The sequence below is a fragment of the Sus scrofa genome, chromosome 2, assembly GCF_000003025.6.
Source record: "Sus scrofa isolate TJ Tabasco breed Duroc chromosome 2, Sscrofa11.1, whole genome shotgun sequence".
Lineage (NCBI taxonomy): Eukaryota > Metazoa > Chordata > Mammalia > Artiodactyla > Suidae > Sus > Sus scrofa.
This window is the reverse complement of record NC_010444.4, coordinates 99,056,579-99,079,851: the sequence shown is the minus strand read 5'-3', so window position 1 is coordinate 99,079,851 and position 23,273 is coordinate 99,056,579. Positions and strand designations below refer to the sequence as shown.

General features: G+C 33.7%; 1 long non-coding RNA gene across 1 annotated transcript in view; it reads right to left on the bottom strand.

Moving 5' to 3' along the window:
• LOC110259423 overlaps positions 1–23,273 on the bottom strand; it is an 83,078-nt gene that overhangs the window by 32,387 nt on the left and 27,418 nt on the right. The window contains exon 2 of the long non-coding RNA XR_002341821.1: positions 17,948–18,085. This is a non-coding gene — a long non-coding RNA (uncharacterized LOC110259423). The remainder of the gene's footprint in view (positions 1–17,947; positions 18,086–23,273) is intronic.

Sequence of the window (23,273 nt, the reverse complement as noted above, 5' to 3'; positions counted from 1 at the left end):
TCATTTTCAAACTTGAAAAAAATAAAATAAAATAAAATAAAAAAAAATCCTTGGAGTTCCCGTCGTGGCGCAGTGGTTAACGAATCCGACTAGGAACCATGAGGTTGCGGGTTCGGTCTCTGGCCTTGCTCAGTGGGTTAACGATCCGATCCGGCGTTGCCGTGAGCTGCGGTGTAGGCTGCAGACACTGCTCGGATCCCGCGTTGCTGTGGCTCTGGTGTAGGCGGGTGGCTACAGCTCTGATTGGACCCCTAGCTTGGGAATCTCCATATGCCGCGGGAGCGGCCCAAGAAATAGAAAAAAGACAAAAACAAAAACAAAAACAAAAATCCTAAAGGAGCCAGGTCAGGAATGCGATGGAACAGTACCTTATTATTGAGAAGCAAAGAATTACATTCCACTTACATTCAGCAACAAGGCAAGCAACAATCAAGTAGAAATATTTAAAGTGTTAGAAAAAAAATATGAACAAATAACATGGACCTCAAGTAGAAAACAGTAAAAAAAAAATATATATATATACTATTAATTATATAAAAATGGTCTAAATACGCCAATTGGAAAATAGAGATTGTCATAGTGGACCAAAACACAAAAAAATAAAAATATACCTATGTATTGGTTTCTTTAAGAAACCTACTTTTAAAACACATACGTTAAGTCAACAAATAACAAATCCTGCAGAGGGTGTGGGGAAAGGGTATCCTTCTCCGCTGTTGGTAGGAATCCAAATTGGTACAACCAATATGGAAATATGGAGGTACATTGGAAAACTAAATATAGAACTATTCTATGACCCAGCAGTTCCACTCCTGGGCATATATGCAGCAAAAATTTTCACGTAAAAAATACATGCACCCATATGATCATTGCAGCACTATTCACAACAGCCAAGACATGAAAACAACCCAAATACCTGTCAACAGATAAACAGATTAAGCAGTTGTAATGCCATTTGCAGCAACATGGATGGAACTAGAGACTCTCATACTGAGTGAAATAAATCAGAAAGAGAAAGACAAATACCATATATTATCACTTATACCTGGAATCTAATATACAGCACAAATGAACATTTCCACAGAAAAGAAAATCATAGACTTGGAGAATAGACTTGTGGCTGCCCAGGGCAGGGGGGGGGGGGGAGGGGGAGAAAGGGAGGGAGTGGGAGGGATTAGGAGCTTGGGGTTAACGGATGCAAACCATTGCTCTTGGAATGGATTTACAATGAGCTCCTGCTGTGTAGCACTGAGAACTATGTCTAGATACTTACATTGTAACATGAAGATGGGAAGAAAAAGTATGTATACATGTATGTGCAACTTGGTCCCCATGCTGTACAGTGGAAAAATAAATAAAAATAAAAAAAGATGTGGTATACATACACAATGGAATACTACTCAGCCACAAAATAAAATAATGCCATTTGCCACAACATGGATGGAACCAGAGTCTCATACTGAGTGAAGCAAGTCAGAAAAAGACAAATATAATATGATACCACTTATATCTGGAATCTAATATATGGCACAAATGAATTTTTCCACAGAAAAGAAACTCATGGACTTGGAGAACAGACTTGGGGTTGCCAAGGCGGAGGGAGAGGGAGTGGGATGGACTGGGAGTTTGGGGTTACTAGATGCAAACTATTGCATTTGGAATGGATAAGCAGTGAGATCCTCTATATAGCACAGGGAACTATATCTCGTCATTTGTGATGGAACATGAGGGAGAATAATGTGAGAAAAAGAATATATATATGTATATATTATATATATGACATTCACTTTGCTGTACAGTAAAAATTGGCAGAACACTATACATCAACTATAATGGATAAAATAAAAACTATTAAAAAAGACAAGTGATTTAAACAGATGTTAAAAGTTTATAAATAAACCAACAAAAATAAATAAAACACATACATATACATGTACATGTAGGTTAAATGTAAAGGATTGGAGAAAGATATACCATGCTAATGCTCATCAAAAGAAAGGCTGTGGTAGCTATATTAACTTAAGACAGAGCAGACCGCAGAGCAAGGTAGGTTATCAGAGATAAAGGTGGCCATTGCATGATGATAAAGAAGACAATGCTTCCAGAAGACAGAAAAATCCTTAACGTATATGCACCTAAAAACAGAGCACCAAGCTACATGAGACAAGAAATAAGAGAACTACAAAGAGAAATAAATGAATGCACACTAATGTAGCTGGAAACTTGAACACCCTCTCTGAGGAAGGCACAGATCCAACAGGCAAAAAACATCATTTAAGTATATAGTTGAACTTAATATCACAATCAACTAGATATAACTGACATCTATAGACTACCTCACCCAACAACATCAGAGTATTCATTGTTCTCAAGTTTACAAGAAATATTCACCAAGGTACACCACAGTCTGTCATAAACACACCCTACCAAATTTAAAAGAATTAATACAATATCTGCTTTCTGATGACAATGGAATTAAACTAGAGATAAGTAATATAAAGACAGCCAAAAAATTTCCAAATACTGGGAGATTAAATACCATACACAGGTCAAAAATCTTGAAAAATTTAAAAATAAATTGAATGAAAATAAAACATACAACTTACCCAGATGGGTGAAATGATAATATCAGCAAGATAGCTAAAAAGGAGGCTCCCCACTCCTACCCTACAGCAACAACTATTTAGCAGCCATCCATAAATACAAATTGCTTTTGTGGGATCCAGATGAGAGCCTGAAAAACCCAGGAGTAGTCCAAGGTAGTAGAGGGACATTTTGGGAATGCAGGACTTTGCCCAGGTGTCAGGATTGCCAAATATGGTTGGCTACAAACATGAAAATGGCCCAAGCCCCTAAAAAAAGTCAGTTATGGGCTAATATGGTCTTGGTTCTGGCACTAATACTATCTGCCAATGGATCTGGGAGGAGTCCCACCTATCTATGCCTTGGATAACAGGTACACCAACTTGAACTGTGGGCCATGAACGAAACCCTATGACTTCCATCCAGCCCCACTTAAACATACTCCCAAGCCAGTCTTGACTGCCCAACAACAACCTATCCAGATACCTGGTAGGAGGCCTCCCAGGAAGCTGGCAAAGGGCCCCCCACCCATGCGCCTGGTAAAAGGCTGGCTATCTGAGGACCCAATTCTGGATCCTTGTCCCAGCACTAGCCCTACTGATCAAAATATTGGAGGCAGTTCCTCTGTCCAGAGACCAGACAGGATCCATGTCCAACCAAACCCATGGCAGCAGACCCACCAATGGTGAATGCTACTTGGCAGAGCAGCAGCCATATGACCAGGCTCCAACCCCACTTGAGTGAGATCCCAAAGACCTGACAGAAAAAAAGTCTTTACCTGCCAAAACCAGTCTGTAAAGACTAAGAGGTATTTGTCCCTTCAAATGCACTGGAATCAATGTGAGACAGTAATGATCATAAAAAAATCAAACAGGACACAATCAAAAGAAACTAAAAGAGCTTTTAGGAACCACTCCACAGAAATGGAGGTCTATAAATGGCCTGATAAAGAAATTAAAATAATCAACTTTTAAAGAAGTTCAATAAGATGCAAGAGAGCACCAACAAATAAATGAAATCAGGAAAATCGTTAACAAAATGAGAAGATTAATAAAAACAAAAAATATTTTAAAAAGAACCAAGTAGAATTTCTGGAGCTGAAGAATGCAATGATGGAATAGAAACCTTCAATAGCAGACTGTATTATATGATATTGTGATGAGTAATCTCTTTTCCCTCTCCATGCAAAATTCAGCATCATTTTATTGATATCCACAAAATAACTTATTAGAATTTAGATTGGGATTGGAATTAATCTGCAGATCAACTTGGGAAGAACTGATACGCTGACAGTCTAGAGTCTTCCTATCCATGAACATGGAATGTTTCTCCATTTATTTAGTTCTTTGATTTAGTTCAAATTTCTGTAGTTTTCCTCCTATAGGTCTTGCACATATTTTGTTAGGTTTATCCCTAAGTATTTAATTCAGAGGGTGCTAGTGTAAATGATAATGTTTTTAACTTCTACTTGTTCATTGCTATTATACAGGTCAATTCTTGCAAATTTTTCTATGTAGTCAATCATGTCATCTACCAACAATTTTACTTCTTCCTTTCCCATCTATATGCTTTTTTTCCTTTTCTTCTGTAATCACACTAGCAAGGACCCACAGTAAAGTATTTAAAAGAGTGGTGAGTGGGAAAAATTCAAGTTTCTTACCATTACATATAATGTTATTTATAGGGGTTTTTTTGGTGGAATTCTTCATCAAGTCAAGGAATTTTTCTTCTATTCTTAGGCACAGAGAAATTTTAGGGCAGTGAAATTTTTGTTTGGTACAATGATGGATGCATGCCATTATACAGTCCTCAAAACCCACAGAATATACAGCAACGAGGTTGAACTCTAAAGTAAATTATGAACTTTAGATGCTATATTGTCCATGTACTTCATATATTTTAACAAATGCACGAGTTATTCAGGATGTCAACAGAGGGTGAGGTTGTGCTGTGTAGCGAAGGGGATATAGGGGAATTCTCTGTACTCTCTGGTCAATTTTGCAATGAACCTAAAAACTACTGCTAAAAATCAATTTTGTTAAACATTCAGTTTTTTTAAAAAAAAAAAAAACTTGACGCTGTAACATATGGCTGCTTATTCTTTCTTCTGTGGCAAAAATATTCATGAGTCAATAGATGTATATTTCATTTGCTTGTTATCATTTTTATTGTGTGATCTGGGCAAGTTAATCTCTTTTAGCCTCAGATTTCTAGTCCATCAATTGGGATTAAAAAGATCTATTTCTTAATACATTCAAATTTAATTATATTGGAATTTAGGATGATTCACTGTATGAGTTTTTAAAATTCATTCCTCCTTTGCATTTATTTTAATTACCTTTAAAAATGTTATATAGTGGTTTGAAAATAATGTACAGTCTCAGGTTAGTAAAGGCTTTTTCTTTTCCCTCACTACCATGTTGCTCAAATCTTTAGTCTTTCTGATTTTCTAGTTTGGAATCCGTATTTTTACTGGCTATCCATTCTTACTACGATTTTTCTATCTAATGCTAACACTGTTCTATATTTCTGGCCTTTTGAAGGAGATATGATCTTTAATAGGCTTCTTTGAATATTGTTGACTAGTACAGTAATCTCCAAACATTTCTGATCACAATCACTATAAGTAAAATAGTTAAGTGTGTATATACTACATGTGTATTTTAAATTAATAAAATTTACACACTTGTGAATAATGTGATTTCAGCTACAGACTCTGAAAATAATGAAAAGAACTAAGGTTAGAGGTATGAACAAAAAAATCAGACCATCTTTGAAAGGAAATTTTCTTGGGTAAGGTCATGAATCAGGCCAAGTCTCTCAATCACTGAAGTGGCTGCTTCTGCTATTCAAGGAGGCTTATTAGCATTTTGGTCTTTGGGCTTAGACATTTCTAAACCTATTTAAATGACCTAATTCTAATACTCAGGGGCCCACTCTCTCCCAGTAAACATGCTGACATTTATATAAGAAATCTGGCAAAGCTGTGAACTGAATTTACATTGAAATCCAACAAATTATAGATTCTAGCCATGTATCTAATTTCCAGCTGACTAAAGCTTTCCATTATAAGGAATGGAGATACTTAGGGTCCTCACAGAAATCCTTTGGCCTCTGAACTTGCCAAGGCATGATATTATTTTATTTCTATATTCTCTGGATTGTATTGAAACAGAGCCAGCTGTATATACTTGATGCTACCTTCCCTTTGTCTGCTAAAGACTAGCCTTAAATACTTTATTCCATATAATTCTAGATAATAATGGACTTATTTGTTTTACCCCAATATACCAGAAACCTCCTGATTTGAAATGGCAATGGAAAACCATTTTTCAGTCCAAATCATATCAAATCAACAAATCCTATTTCCATCCTTAAGGATCTCTAAATATTTTAAGTATGAAGTGATTTAACTTGGAAATTAAGTGCTTCTAAAAATTGTAGGAAGAGTTGAAGACATGTGTTCTAGGTCTGGACTGATGGGGCATGTTGGAATCAAGAAGCTACCAAAGCTTTTGCCAGGGTAATTGCCTCCATATACTCAGAGAGTTGGGGGCATGATGGAATCAAGAAGCTACCAGTATTACTGCCAGGGTAATTGCCTCCATATACTCACAAGAGAGTTGGAGAAAGAACCAAGTGTGATCCAGGAATTAGTAAAATCAGGAAGACTCTGCACTTCATGTCTTTAAAATGGAGCCTGAACGTTTTAGAAGCTGAGAAATGCATGCCTAGATAATGACAGCAGAGAAATTTTATGTTCCATAACAATTCTAGTTTTATTACTACTCATGTTGTTTTCTAATTCTACTTGAAAGTTCATATGTTTACTCTTGTATGTAGTACATATACATACATATACATATGTGAATATATAATTTTTTTCATTAACTCAAATATTCCTCAACACATTTTTAATTTTTAGGTTCTATTTTTATTTTTCTGTAGTATATAGCTAACTTGTACCACCACAAGTGAAGATCTGAACATTACCCAACTAGATAACGTTGAGAGTCAAGCAAAAGTCACAAAGAATTTTGAAATACAATGCTTTTATCAATCTCTTTTTATTTAAAATGATGGAAAACAAATGGAAAGAATGAAGAAATGGACACAAAGACTATTATACACAAAACTTTATAGAAGAGCTAATAGAGAAGTTATGCCCTATGATCTCAAAGAAGATATCTCTGACATTATCACTGGAAAAAAAGAAGAAAACCTTAGACATTGCTTTGAGGCTTCAGGTTTAAAATGCTGGTACATAAGATGTTCATAATATTGTTCCTACAGATCACCAATTAATGTTCTCATGATTCTAAGTGAACCAAAGATAAGGCTATGGGCCGAAATCTGGGTAAGATTTCTGCCTAATAATTCAAGGCACATTCTTGTACTATATATAAAAAAATCCACACTCTGGACCAAAATAAATCTCTCAGAAAAGATAGGATAGGATATGCACAAAAACTCAAAATACAGTGAACAGCCCTTGTCACCGACAAGTATTGGCTTCTCTCCCTCTTATATACCTAAGTAGAACTATGTGGATTCACACATTATATTCAGAAGCATAGAACTGAAAAAAAGCAAGGAAGGAGCAGAACTGGGGAAGATTGAGCATTATCATGTTCAAAAGAAGAATTCCAACAGTAAATGTATCTTGGAACAGAAGAAGCTGAGCACTGAAGCAACAGATGATGGAAGCTCAGTTTACAGAACTACTTTACGAATTGCAAATCAAGCTCAGGGTGGTGCTTCAGGCTGAGATATAAGAGGATAAACCACCTACCATCAAGCAAATAGAAACAGGAGCTGTGAGACATGGTACCTATCCTGAGGGCAAACACTCTGCCCACTAAAGGCAAATAAAAATACATCTATGAATTACTACTTCAGTAGAAAGGAAAAGAAAATTATCTTTAATAGTCAAGGGAAACAATAACTTTGAAAATAACCTTCACAAGAAAAATATATACTTGAAAAAAAAAAAATCAAGCAGCAGCTTGTTGTCCTCAAAATAATGCAAGAGGAAATGAGTTATAGGAAGCAGAAGCAAGAAGCCTTAAGGATAAAACTGACTGAGTTAAGATGGAAAGGGTGCTGGCAGCATAAAAGAGTGGCATAATAAAAACCCACATTGGAGGGAGTCCCAATTGGATTTGATTACAGAAAATCAAGTCACTGGTATGGAGGATGAATTTGAGAAACATATCCATAACGTAGAGAGAAAGATTAAAAACTAAGTAACATGCAAAAGCATACACAAAAAATCCAATCTAAGAACTAAAAGTTATTAGATTTCCAGAGAAAGAATCAAAAGCATCACAATGCACAGTGATAGAGACAGAATTATCTCAACAAACAAACTTGGGAGTTCCCATTGGGGTTCAGTCAGTTAAGAAGCAGATATTTTCCCTGTGAGGATACAGGTTCGATTCCTGGCCTTGCTCAGTGGATTAAGAATCTGGTGTTTCAGCAAGCTATGGTTTATATTGCAGGGGTGGCTCTCCTCTGGCATTGCCATAGCTGTGGTATAGGCCAGCAGTTGCAGCTTCCATTTGACCCCTAGCCTGGGAACTTCCATATGCCTCAGGTACAATGGTAAAAAGAAAAGGCAAAACAAAGCCTGAATTTATACCAATAAGTTCATCATATGGGCTCACTAAGGGTATGCCACATCCACCTTTTAATGAACATTTATTTGATCCCAATATTTTGCTCTTATAAACAACCTACATGAGAAGCCTTATGTGTATTTGGCTTCATACTTGCGGCGATGTATCTTAAGGGTGGATTTCAATCAGTAGAATTGCTGGGTCAAAAGACTAAACATATGTTATTTTTTTTTCTGATAGTGCCAAATAATTCTTCAGTGGATTTGCGTATTTTATCACGCTTAACAGTATCATATGAGAATGATTTTTCTCCAGAGCATTGCCAACTGAGTTCATGGTCAAACTTTTGGACTTGTGTCACTGTGCTACTAAGAAGTGGTATTTCCCAGTGTAATTTTGGCTTACATTTCTTTTCATGTAAGTGATGTTGAACATATATTCCTATTTTTACAGGTAATTTGGCTATTTGCATTGATTCTCATATTTCCTTTTTATGTAATACTTTTTGGTCTTCTCAAGTTTTAAGAGCTATTTATTTGAAGATTATCACTTTAAGAAAAAATCTGATAATATTTTCTTCTAGTTCATCTCTTTCGATTTTGCTTATGGAGCTTCTCTTACCCCCATACACACAGATTTTAAAAATATATTTGACAGTAAGTCTACTTAACATCCATTACCAAAAACAGCTATAAATTTTTTGTGATGCAAACTTAAGAGTTACTCTCTTAGTTAATTATACTATATTGCATATGTAAAAGTTTCTATCATTGACATAATTTATATCATGTTCTGATGATATTTATAAAGAAATGTTTTCATCTTCACCCACTTTGTTCACTCCTTAACCATCCCCCATTGGCAACCACCTATCAGTTCTCTGCACCTATGACCTTGGTTTAATGAAAAAGTAATTCCACATATAAATGGGGTCATACAGTATTTGTCCTTCTCTATTTTACTTAGTATAATGCCCTTGAGGTTTACCCATGTTGCAATAAGTCACAGAATTTCACTATTTTTACAGCTGAATAATATTATATATGTATATATATAATATACCATATACCACATTTTCTTTTTTTAAGTTTGTCTTTATTCAACACACTTGATCATTAAACCAATAATATAATCAAACTGTCACATCTGGCTGCAGTGACTATGCCAGACGTTAACCCACAGCGCCATGAGAGAACACATGAAGTGTTTTTGGATCTATTTCTACATTTCCATTCTATTCCACTGGTTCATCTATTCATGTGCCAAATACACACAGCTTTAACCAACACCTTTAATAAAGATTCTACACAGTATGTTCTAATATCTGGCAAGGTTATCCCTTACTTTTTTTTTTTTTCCTATTTTCAGAGTTTTTTAATCTGTTCTTGATTTTTCTATATGAAGTTTTATTGAGAATTCATTTATATACTAACTTTAGACCTAAATCCTCATAATGTAGAATTATCCTAAGAAGACTAATGTCTATTACAGTTCATTATTTTGAAATTCATGTATATTTGAATATTCTAAAGTTTCTATCATTCTTATTTATGTTTCTAGGCAATAAATATTTTACCTCCTTTGAAATCTTCTTTCATTGTGTCTTCTAATGGGTTACTTACTGTAAGCTACATAAAGGCTACTGGTTTTAATATATTAATTCTTTCCTGTTACCTCAATAAATACTCATTGTTTCTTTTGTGTTTTTGATCAGGTGCACTACTTATCACATACCAATAGAGAACTTACCTCATCTTCCAGTGCTCAAGGCTCTTAATTTCTCTGGCCTGAATGCATTTACTAACACCTATAATATCACCAATAAAATCCTGTTGGTAATAGTATGTATACTTTCCTTTTTCCTGACGCTAGTGGAAAAATAATTCCTCATTGTAAAAAGATGCTGACTTTTTGAATGAGGTATATATAGTTTTAACCATGTTAAGGAAATATTTATTGATTTCTCTCCCATTAACTTTTTTTCATTTTATAAAATCAAGAGTAGGTATTGGATTTTATTGAATGCCTTTTTAGCATTAACGGATATGATACAATTTCTTTTATGAGTTGATTTGTGAATTGTATTGATTTCCTAATATTAAACTATACTCACATTCCTGCAATAAACTTGGTCATGATTTAGTATTTCTTAATAAGCTAAAATTCCTTGTGTTAATATTTTATTTAGGTTTTTCTCCAATCTCTAGATTTTTTTCAATGATATAGTGTACGTAGTATGTTTGGAGTTTCTCTTTTAATGCTCTGAAGCAGTTTTAGTAGCATTGAGATGACCTGGATTTTGCTTAACCAGTAGATTTTCTCTGTGATATGTTTTGCTCTAGTGCTTGTTTTGGAGGTGTGGAGGAGAAGGCATGCGGTCTTAGGTCTTTGATAAACTTATCTATTCTAGGGAATTTAGTCTGGTTTAATTTTGTTTCCTTTGGTCAATTTGAATATGCTATATTTTTTTAAAAAATTACCTAATTCATTTAAGCTTTTGATATTTATAGCTCTATATGAAAAGTAGTCTAACATTCTTTACTTTTAATTTCCTGGGTTTCAATATTTACTTGGCCTTCCAAGTTCTTATTTTATATATTTGTGGCTTTTTCCCTTTTAATTTTTTTATTAGATTAGTTGATAGTCTATTTGTCTATTCTTTAGAAAGAGTAGCATTTTACTAATTTTTTCTGTAATTTTCCTATAGCTACTTATTTTCTACTTTCATCTGTATTTAATCCTTATTATTTAATGATTTTTTCAATCTGTATTTATTCAGCATTTATTTATGAATAATGCTCTAGCTAATATTTTAATTGTATTTCATGGTCTGGTATGTAGTATTTTTGATTATTTTTTAAGAAATATTTATATATTTAATACCTTTTAGACAAATTTAAAAAAAATATATATATATATACACACATATATCTAATCTAGATTGCCTTATTCCAAGCTTTATTTTTATCTAACATCTATCTCAGTTATAAGCCCTAATTTCTTATTTTTATTTGTTTTTATTTTTTAATATACCTGTTCAGGTATTTTTCTGAAGCTTGTATTCAACTTACAGTTGGGTTTTGCTCTGTGATTAAACCCCAAAAAATGTATTTTAATATATGAGTTGAACACTACTAATGACTTTAAATATTTGAGAATTTAATAGTTAATAGAAAGAATAATTTACTAGTTATGGTATATAGCAAAGAGAGTCTAACAGGAATGACCTAATATTCAAACAGGGATAACTTAGGGGTTTGGGATTAAGTTATACATATTAGTATATAAAACAGATAACCAACAAGAAACTACTTTATAGCACAAGGAACTATACTCAGTATTATGTTATAACCTCTAAAGGAAAAGAATCTGAAAACAAATAGATATATATGATAACTGAATCACTTTGCTGTACTCCTAGAAATAAAACATGGTAAGTGAACTATAATTCAATAAATAAGGAAATGAAACAAGATTCTAATCTACTGCTTACTATCCAAGTATGTGCTCTTTTACTTATAGCCTAAAATTTGGATCTCTAAGTAGAAATCATGACAGTAACATCATAGTGTTGCTGAAAGGGTTATATGAGATGTTAGTGTAGTCATACTGGGCATAGAGTACTAATTTTTATTTTCAGTAAAGCATAATATAAAGTAGAAATTCAAATTTATTATTATAATTAATATATCAAACTGCATTAAAAATTCAGGTATAATAATAGTAATATAATAAGCTGTTTATAAGAAGTAATGTAAGACACAAAAAAATCATAATAAAGACTGTCAATAAGCACATTAAACAAAATTTTTTAACCTATAAAGAAATTATCACAATGAACCCCATCAATATGTGATATCAACAGTCTTTTTTCAGTCTTTGGTAGGCCAGAAAAACATATGAACAGTGAAACAGAGAGTTTGAGACACAAAAATTAACAAATGGTAAAGTAATAAGCTCTTCACAAGTACTGTTTCATAATGTGTAGTTGTATAAAAAGTGGGGCATATACTAACATATTAAAGAAATCCCTTAATAAATTCCCCAGACTAAAACTTAGAGAAATATTTTTGGACACGATGTCTCAACTTTAATAACAGTTCAAATAAACTAAACAACCGCCTATCGATCACCATAAAATTCCCTCTTAATAATTCTTACTTTCATGGTTAAGTCATTAGAGCATTTTTCTGAGTATAACAAACATTGGAAGGTATTCAGCCAAGTCTGAAGTATGGGACAAGTTCATAACCATTGTGAATAAAAACTGAAGATTAAAAGTAAATGAACACATAATTCTATTCTAGAAATGAGAAAAAGGGTAGGGGGAGCTAAGAAAGAAAAGAGAAAATTTTTAAAAAGCAAAAAACTGGGAGTTCCCTTTATGGCTCAGCAGAAATGAATCCGACTGCAATCTATGAGGATAAAGATTTCATTCCTGGCCTTGCTCAGTGGGTTGGGGATCCTGCATTGCTGTGAGATGTGGTATAGGTTGAGAGAAGGCTCAGCTCTTGGCATTGCTATTGCTGTGATGTAGGCTGGCAGCTGTAGCTACAATTTATCCCCTAGAATGGGAACTTCCATATGTGTGGGTGCAGCCCTAAAAAGCAATAATAAAATAAATAAAACAAAAAGCCAAAAAAAAAAAAAAAAAAATTAAAGGAGTTCCCGTCATGGCTCAGTGGTTAACGAATCCGACTAGGAACCATGAGGTTGTGGGTTTGATCCCTGGCCTTGCTCAGTGGGTTAAGGATCCGGCATTGCCATGAGCTGTGGTGTAGGTTGCAGATACAGCTCAGATCCCTTGTTGCTGTGGCTCTGCTGTAGGCCGGTGGCTACAGCTCCAATTCAACCCCTAACCTGGGAACCTCCATACGCCATGGAAGCGGCCCAAGAAATGGCAAAAAGACAAAAAAAAAAAAAAAAAAAATTAAAGAAAAAGAGACATCTGATCACTGAATTTTTAATCTTTAGATTTTAAAAAAATCAATAAAAATAGAATAAAAGCTAATTAGATTTTAGCCACAATCAAATCAAATAAAGAATAAAATAGGGAGGAGTTCTCACTGTGGCATCTCTGGAGCCCTGGGATACAGGTTCAGTTTCCAGCTTGGCACACAGAATTAAGGATCCAGCATTGCTGCAGCTGTGGTTGGGTCACAACTTCAGCTTGGATCTGATCCCTGGCCCAGAAACTTCATAGACCGTGGGGCAGCAAAAAAGGGGGGTGGGGGAGAGAAGAATAAAAAAAGGGGAAACTTAGTAAAAAAGTTGACAGTAGCCATAACCACACAATAGGGGCTTATTTATAGTGTTTCAGTAATCAGTGTATTTTATCAAGCTAGAGTGTTTCAAATGAAATGGAAAAAAATATCGAAAATAACAGAAAAGAAAAAACTTAGACAAATAATCATGAAACAAACTTCAAAAATTAACACAGACTTATCTAAAAAGTTGCGGTAAAGTAGACAAAGGCCTGAGGTAGTAATAGCTAAAAACATCTTGGAGTGATTGAAATAAATGGATGATTTTAAGATGATTAGTAGAGTACCATTCTGCTGCTTCTGCATTAATCATTTAGGTGGAAAATATACTATTCGAGATAGTTAAATTTCTAACACAGAATGCTTTTTACCTATGGCAATTAATTGTTAAAAGACAAAAAAAAAAAAAAAAAAAAAAAAAAAAAACCATTTTCAAGTAAATTTCTTTGGCACCTGCCATACACACACAGTTCTCATTTAGAAACATGTGACCTTGTAACATTTTATAAAAGCCAATTACCATGCACCCTCTCAATAAACTGAACTCCATTTGAAAGGCTCCTAGGGGTACCCTGAAACTTTCTTTTGGATTAAGAACAGCCAAAATTAAGTTGTCTTTTTGAGTCATATGAATTGAAAAGCATTTGCCCTACATGTGTATGCTATAAATTCTTTCAAACAGGTAGTATGTTTCTTCATAGAAGAAGATGCAAAACTGATCTTTCAGCTGATCAGAGATAGTCTGATCAATTTCTACTTCAATGATTAGAAGATAGTTTAATACCTACGTAATAAGATCAGTGTCAAGAAGTAGTTTGGATCTCCTCAGAAAAGAAAATCATGGACTTGGAGAAGAGACTTGTGGCTGCCTGATGGGAGGGGGAGGGAGTGGGAGGGATCGGGAGCTTGGGCTTATCAGACACAACTTAGAATAGATTTACAAGGAGATCCTGCTGAATAGCATTGAGAACTATGTCTAGATACTCATGTTGCAACAGAAGAAAGGGTGGGGGAAAAAATGTAATTGTAATGTATACATGTAAGGATAACCTGACCCCCTTGCTGTACAGTGGGAAAATAAAAAAAAATATTAAAAAAAATATTTTTATAACACACACACACAAAAAAGAAGTAGTTTGGTAATAGTTATTTTCTTGGATACGCATGCTTTAAAAAATATTTTTTCAGCAAGTGCCTATTACATTTTTCTTTAATTTTCAGTACAAAACAATTTAGCCTTTTCCGTCTTGTAGTACATGCTTCTCTATCTACAATGAAATTTAGGGTTCATGCAAATTTGTAACATGTTGCTTTTGCTATTTCTTCACCATTGCTTTATCAATTCTTCAGGATCTGTTGTGCATTCACATCCTCTTTCTTTTAGGCCTTTCACTCTGTTCCCACTTCTCAAAGTTGCCCAAATCTCATTCTCCATCATTCTCCCTGAATTTCACTTTATAGCTCAATGCTCATCAGAGCCTTTGAAAAAAATTCCACGCAGATGCCAATGATTAATTAGATCATGTGCCCAAACCTGATGTAGTCCAATTTTTCTCAAAGACTTGACCCCCATTGCTTCCTGCAAACTCTAAATATGTGATTTTAATATGACTTAGTCTGCATCTTTGTATTATTTTAGTCTGAGACACAAATTATAAAAAAAATTAATTATAATCAGATAGAGGAATCTCTTAGGATATGTCAACAAATTTGTTTTCATTCTGTGTATTACAAATTAATCCTTCCAGGAACTGGAAACAAATTACACAAATTAGATATTTAACAAGGATTAATGCCTCAACCAAGCTAAAAGACACCAGGAGTGACCCCTTCTTAGGAAATTCAGAAAAGAAGAGGATCAAACAAAGCAAACCATGGAATAACTTGATTACTTATTTTAAACAAAAGGAGACTATTGGAGACCCATAAATCACATAAAAGCATCTCCATAGAATGTGTATGAAATCTCACATGAGGCTGAAGTATCCTGGAAAAAAAAGTGTCCATTTTCCTACTTATTTCCCAGGTTTATTCTATAATTACAATAGTGAAAATATATTTAGTTGCCAATTTGTCTGCTAGTAGTATTATCTTTCTATCTGCTAGTAGTATTATTTCTACCTATAAACATACCAGGAAAAATATTTCCTATTTAAAATTAATTGTTTCATAGTACAACTTTCTCTTAGGTTTTATTAACTATTCCATGTATTCAGTGCTATCTTATTAAAAATTAATCAATACACTTTCACTAATTTAGTCAATTTATAGTGTTTTCTATTCTAAGAAAAAATGTGGTTTCTATAAAGTGGCTAGGTCATTAGAAAATGTAGGTAAGAATGATCACTTCATTGATTTTTTTTTCATTATCAAATGTGTACACTTATATTCAAAACAAGATATTTGTAAATTGATGCAGCAAAGTATCTTTAAAAACTGACTCTACCAATATTAGGAACTAAAGGTTTACTTACCCGAGCACTGCTATGCTCATATGTTCTATATGCTGCTAGGTTATGGTGTTCCTTAAAATTCACCAGATTATCCTATCATGAAGTTTGAAAGTTTGAAAGCAATTTTGTGAGCAGAGCAAGCGTTCAATATAGTCTGAGCCAACTCAGTTTTAATATATTAATTATAATGTAATTAAGGATCATAAGAGAGTTTCAAAGTATAGTGAAACTATACTCCCAATGAAATATAGAAAGAATTTGTTTTAGAGGAAATTTGAACTAAGTAGATTTTAAGGCTCTAACACTCTAATATTCAAAGTCACTTAGAAACCTGAATGTTATACTGAATGTTAGTACAACAGATATATCAAAATTAAAAATAATCCCTATTTAAGTTAGGCATAACCTACCACTGAACATTACTGTTTCTTAGAGTAGGACCAATTAATTTTAAGTATACAGGGTGGCATGTTGAGATTAACATTGAATATGGCCCAAGTGACGATTTTTATTTTTGATAATACCTGTAAATAGGTACATAATTACAGCTAGCTAAGACATTAGTATTCATTACTTTCCTATTATTCACTCATCACTAGCCTAGATGATTTATGCATTGTATTAGTTAACTATATATTCAAATAAAATGCATATATGCATTTATAAAATTCACTATTAGCTAAATTATAGGCATACTGACACTTAATACAGCTGATATAATATCACATTCTTCATATGAGTGCAACAAATCCTATAACCAGTTTGTCAGTTTCATTTTTGCATTTGTTTATGTAATTGGCATCTTCATCTCCCAAGAGATTGTAAACTCTATGAGGGCAGAGATCATGCCTGTTTTTGTTCATCACTGTAGCCCCAGTGCCTTATTTAGTGATTTGGCAGGTTAACAGATGCCCAATAAATATGGATTTAATAATTCAGCAAATGGATAATATGAACGGCTAGAGTGTGATCTCAGAATCAAAGCATGCTAGTACAATTTCTCATGTATATTTTTTTTTTACAAGTTGCCCTATGCTTTTCGTTATTTAATATAAAGCACACAAAAGCACAAAATAAAAACACTAAGAATATGATACTTGAAAGGAAATATCATTATAGAAGAATACTTTAACTGTATTAAGTGCCTTTGATATCTAGATATTATTTGAACTGTTGTTCAGTAGATTAATCATTTAACTCCTTTGTGAAATAGGTATCATTATTATTCCATTTTTGCCAATGACTGCACTTAGTCTTATAAAGTTTGTTACTTTCCATATAAATCCTCCAACTACTAAGCAATGAAACCAAGATTCAAACCCACAGTGTCTAACTCTCATGCAGGACTTAACATCTGTAATATACTTTCAATTTTTCATGCAGGACTATCAAGCATGTATTCTTACATGCTTACCAGTTTTTGATTAAATATTTAGAAAGCTTCACAGTTTTTCCTGAAAAAAAATAAAATCTCAGTATTTAACTACTAGTGTATTTTTATTTTTAAACATTCTCATTATCTCTGCTGTGATTAAAGACCCTTGGTGAATTCAGTATAAATTCACAGACAATTACTAGGTTCATTGTTAAATTGAACTTATTAATGTGTGTGTTATTTGTGTATGCATACTAAGTGCCTTTGACATCTAGATATTAGGTGATTCAATGATACAAGATACTTCAAAACCAATTGTTTAGCAGTTCTGGTTTGATACAGAGCAATCATTTACCTTTTTTAAATGCTCAAAAACTATGTAAAGTACACAAAACAACACATATCATCTGGGTTCTTATCCACTAAGGTTTGAGGCCAATTTTGTTACTATCCTTACTTGACAACACAGCATAACTTGGCCTTGATTCTATTGCAGGCATCATTTAAGGTCAAGATATAGTGACTCATAGGCACATTATAGCAATGAACCTAGTAACTGTATGGCAATTTATACTATTCATTATTTCTGGATATGCAGACTCTACTTTGAGTGACAGGTACATTTTAGTTTGTCTAATTTCAAGGATCACTCACGTATGTTTGAATTTTCTCATCAGAGTTGCCACCGTTTAACACTGGATACTCATCCAAGGCTACAGTTTTTGGAATCCTTACACATTCTCACACGTTTTATTTTCCACGTTATGATGCTGGCTAAAGGTACTACAATTCCTACAAGAAAAAGGGATGAAAATAAAGGTGTGTAATGAACACAGAATAGAACTACTGCTTTAACAATTCCTTAGATGAGTGTCTATCAATCTGATTATCATCTGACACCTTACTGTTTATAGTTGCTTGCTTGTAATAGAAAATGGTTGATTTTTACCACTGTCCTTCCATGACTTATGTTTAGCTCCTTTCCCTTGATACTCAAGCCCTAAGCCGTGATAATTTTATTAACTCACCACATCAGAAAGAGCAATTTTACTTCCTTTTTCAAAAATTCAATTCCTTTCTCAGAATATACATTACTTATGTCACTATGTTTATTCTAGATATATTTTCATTGATCCTCTTTCACTGCTTCATATCCAATTCACACTATAGCTTTTATTTAGCTTTCTACTAGCATAATACATAATCTATTTAGCTTTCTACTAGCTATTGTTTCATGTTATGCTCTCTATTGCTATTACTACTAAGCTTCTGTTCAAATTTCTTTCCCTCCTCTATAAGCAGAATAGTCTTCTAACCAATTCTTGGTTCTCACATCTATTCTCTATAATGTTGCCAGAGTGGTCTTTCTAAAAATAAAATTGATCAGATTTATAATTATCAATTCCTCTATCAATATTAAGGATAAAGTTCAAACACCAAATTTAACATATAAGGACTTTGGCCGCTACCTTCCCACATAAGCCCAAATTCCCACCTTTACTATTATAGACTATCTTTTAGCTGCAACTATCAACCTGTAGTAACTGGTAAGCCTTTATACATACCCCAATACCAGAAATGCACTTTTTGACCACTCCTAAATATGCTACTGGCTACTAATCTTTCTAAACTTCTTGGATCATCTTTCCCATTGGAAAGTCTTTGTAGTATACCCACTGCATGTGAAAGTTCTCAAGCCAGGGGCTAAATCCAAGCCACAGCTCTGACCCAGCCTGGAGTTAGAGCAATGAAAGCAGCCTTGGGAAGGGGAACCCATACCTTTGCAGCAACACAAGCTGAGTTGATAGAGTCAGATTCTTAACCCACTCTGCCATGAAGGGACCTGCCTGCTCTCTGCACATTTTTATCATGTCACAACATTCTATAGTAATAGTTGGCTGTCTCTTTTGCTAGGCCATCGACTCTGTAGGAGGCAACATGTCCAAGGGTCCCACAATGATCTTCCCCTGCTGATGTCAATAACGTTGTCAGTCATCTCTCCAGAGTAAGTTTGACTTATTGATTTACTTTATTGTTAGAATATGGCAGAAATGATGAGATGTCCCTTCTAATACTAGGTTATAAAAACACTGAGGCTTCCATCTTGCTTTCTTGTCCTAAGGGAAACTAGCTGCCAGGCTATATTAAACTGTCTTATGGAGAGGATCAGGTGGCAAGGAACTTGGGCATTCCCATGGTAAACAACCAACAAGAAACTGGACCCTGTCACATGACTGAGCTGAGAAAAGGACAAGATTTTAAGTGAGACTCTACCCCTTTGGGCAGCTTGACTGAAACTTTGTGAGCCTCTTTGATCCAGAGGAACCCAGCTAAGCTTTTCTCAGATTCCTAACCCACAGAATCTGAGACAATAAATGTCTGATATTTTCAACTGCTACATATTTTAAACTGATAAATAGATTAGTTATCTATTACTACATAACAAATTGCAAGTGTTAATATTTTTAAGTTTAGAGAACTTATTTGACACAATCATACATAATTATCATTTTTATTAAGTGAATTAATCAGCTTCACTTGAACTTACTTCTAACCCTCCAATATATTTGGACATTTAAACTTCAACTTCATTAAGAGTCTTCCAGTCATCCAAATGTGTTACAAGGCACAATTTGCGTATGTATATCCAGGTGCATACAAGTCATTTTGCAATAGAAAAATCAGAAGAAATGCTAGAAATATTTTTCTCTAGGATCATACTTTCTATTCAACAATATAATGATATAATACAAGGCATAAATTTATTTTAGGTTTTAAAAATCAAACGACTCATGTAGGTGGCACCGTGTCTATACATAAGAAGGATGCCCTATTTCCCTAGGCATTAATTTGACTTCTTCAGCTAAGATAACCTATCATTTTCCTAGAAAGTGAACCCCACCAATTATCCTTTTATGATATTTTCATAGTAACAAATATTGCCTCGTGCAAGTTTCCCCCATTAGTGTTTTATATTTAAGCACATACATTCTGTTTAATCTTTTGACTTTATCATACTTCACTGATTAATCTAGTTTAAATACCATAAAGTCCATAACCATTGCTACAAAATATGATGCTTGATTATTAAAATCACTACTTTGCCACTGTCAAATGCAAGCAATAAAATTGTGCATAAATATAATGGAAGCAAACATTTTTGCAATTGCTAAATAGATTATATCTGGTGCATATGAATGTTTTAAATTTAATCCAAACTTATACAATAAGCACCTGAAATATATTTTGTATAAATACACTTAAATATTTAAACCGTGCCTCTGGCTATCTGGTACAGTGCCTCTTCGCTGAATCGTCCTTGACGTGTTTTTAAAGACATAACAGAAAGCTGCTTTTGTTTTTTAATATTTTTTAATACTATTAGAGTATAATTGACTTGTTAATTTCAGGTGTGCAAAGTGAATCAGTTTTATACACACACACACCTGTTATTTTTCAGATTATTTCCCCATAAATATTATTAGAGAATATTGGTTTTCTTTGTGCTATACAGCAGGTCCTTGTCATCTATTTCATATATAGTAGTTGAATATGCTAAACCCCAACTCCTAATTTATGTTCAAAAGTTTCACAGGAAAAAATATTATTGCAAATTCAGCTGTCTAGACAGATACAATGTACCTGATTTTTACTGCGTATAACTTACGTAACTGTTATCTGACCCTTAAATCATCACTGTTGGTACACTAAGATTTTTTGTGGGAAGATGGGGGCAAATATACCTGAAACTTGGCACTAAATGCTATCACCAATATGTAATTGTTTCCTAGGGTGGTAGCCAAAATAGTTGATATCAAAAGAATGTTAGAAATTTTTCCAAAAACTTTGTGTGTCAGGTTTTCCGAAGAGGTTTGAACACCTAGCACTTTAGAAAAAAAAAGTTACATAACTGAAAGACTGAATAAAGCTGCTCAAAGTCCACTCAAGTACATGCTCTTATAAATAACAGCAATGGGTTATATCATCAGCTCAGACTGCGGTTTGTTCATCACTGTGGTGACAGATTGCTTTAAAAATTTCCCAGCACTGGATTGAGATGAATAGGCTGTTTGGCTTCTTACTCAGCAGTACTATATATACACACACATATATATTTTTTTTTCCTTTCTTGGTTTATCACTGCATACTTTTCACATCCATAAGGGAGATGAGTATTCCCTGGGAAATGGAAATTGTTAGTACACACCCATCAGCAGAGAACAGAATGAACAGAGATAAACACAAAGAATATATTCCATTTTTCATCAGATTCAGAGAGAAAATGATCTATTTTTCATTCAATCAATGATAGCTAAAAATATCCTGGACTTACTATTCCTTCTTGTGTCTAAATACAATTCATAAGTCTTAATTCATTAGACTAATGTGTTTATAAGGCGGTTGAAATGTCAAAGCTCTGCTGGATTTAGTATAAACTTAAATTCCATTACCTGGCAGGCATTAATTGCTTATGGAGCATAGGGATTCTTCCCAAGGGTCTTATATGTTTCCTTTTGTCATTTTGCTAACTATTCTGTCTAGACGAACTTAAAGCCCTTAATCCACCATAGGGATCAATAAACTGCACAATAATTCAGTCCTAATAATTAGCTTTCACTTAAACACAAATGGTCATTTCATTGTGAACTGCAGTACAAAATGATAATGAAATAATTAAAAAGACAGATGAAAGAGTGACTTAATAGGGAAGAGGGCTTACTGTTCAATTAGAGGCATTACCATTCAACCTTTTTATTACTGCCACAACCTTTCAATTTTTTAAAAAAATAACACTTGAAGCTCTGCTCATTTAACCCATGGCAGTATCACTGTGATATTCAGTCTTATGATGATGTGATCCTTATACTACAGACTGATGTGAAGCAATTGTATTCCCGAAATTATTAAAGTGGTGAATATTTGTTCAAAGATCTATAAATTGTATATAAATCACAGTACTATATTGTCCTGATTTCTCACAGAAGGAATTTTCTTGAGCCTTCCCAATTTCTTTTTAAACAGGATTAACTCTACATAGTTCCTTTGAAACAGCCTCAAAATTGTGTAGAACAGTGTTAAGATACTGGATGTTCTAAAATAAATTGTAAAGAAATCTCATTTTTTCCCCCAGAGAATTTCCTAGGACACTCTATAGTATAAAAATTTTTCATTTTTGCTGACCTGACAGTTTAGTTCAACACCCATAAAGGTACAAGACTTCATTAACCTTTTAATACATTTTCACAGATGTAGGGTGATAGATATGTTTGAATCTTTATGATCAAAGTACCAACCTAATAGCAAAATCTTTCACTTTACCTTTGCCATATCCTGCTTTCATTTTCATTTCTAATCCTCACATGGATATGAACAGACTGTACTTCAGTTTTGCCAGTAGTTAGAGACATTCATAATCAATTTCAGCAAAACCTACCACTGCTCTTGCTATTGACACGGGTGACTGCATCCTTGGATTTCCTTGGTTTCTTTGAAACTAGGGTAAACGTCTCTAGGAAAAATCTCAGCTCATTAATCTTAGCAAACATGGAAAGATATACCACGAAATGGACAGTTTACATTAGACACATCTCTATTTTTGCCAATACTAAGGAGATGTGTCTTCATGTTAAAAAATATTAATTCGCATCTTGCCAACATTAAAGACTATGATCATAGTTTCTCTATAGAATCACAGTATCTGGCACAAAACAGGGAGAGAGACTCAAATATCTGATTAAGGAATGAATTAAAGAAGTTTTTAAAACAAAAAGGCATTCATTCTTTTAACTTATCGTATCACTCTCATTATTATTTAGGCTTACAATCTGTCAACTGTTATTTCAAAGTAAATAAACAACACATAAGATTTTTCTCCTCGAGTCTGACAGAGAAGACATGCTTGCTAAGGACCTGACCTGAATCAAAACAAGAAGATATACATACACATTTCTCCTTTTATTTCTATAGAGCACAGTTTCAA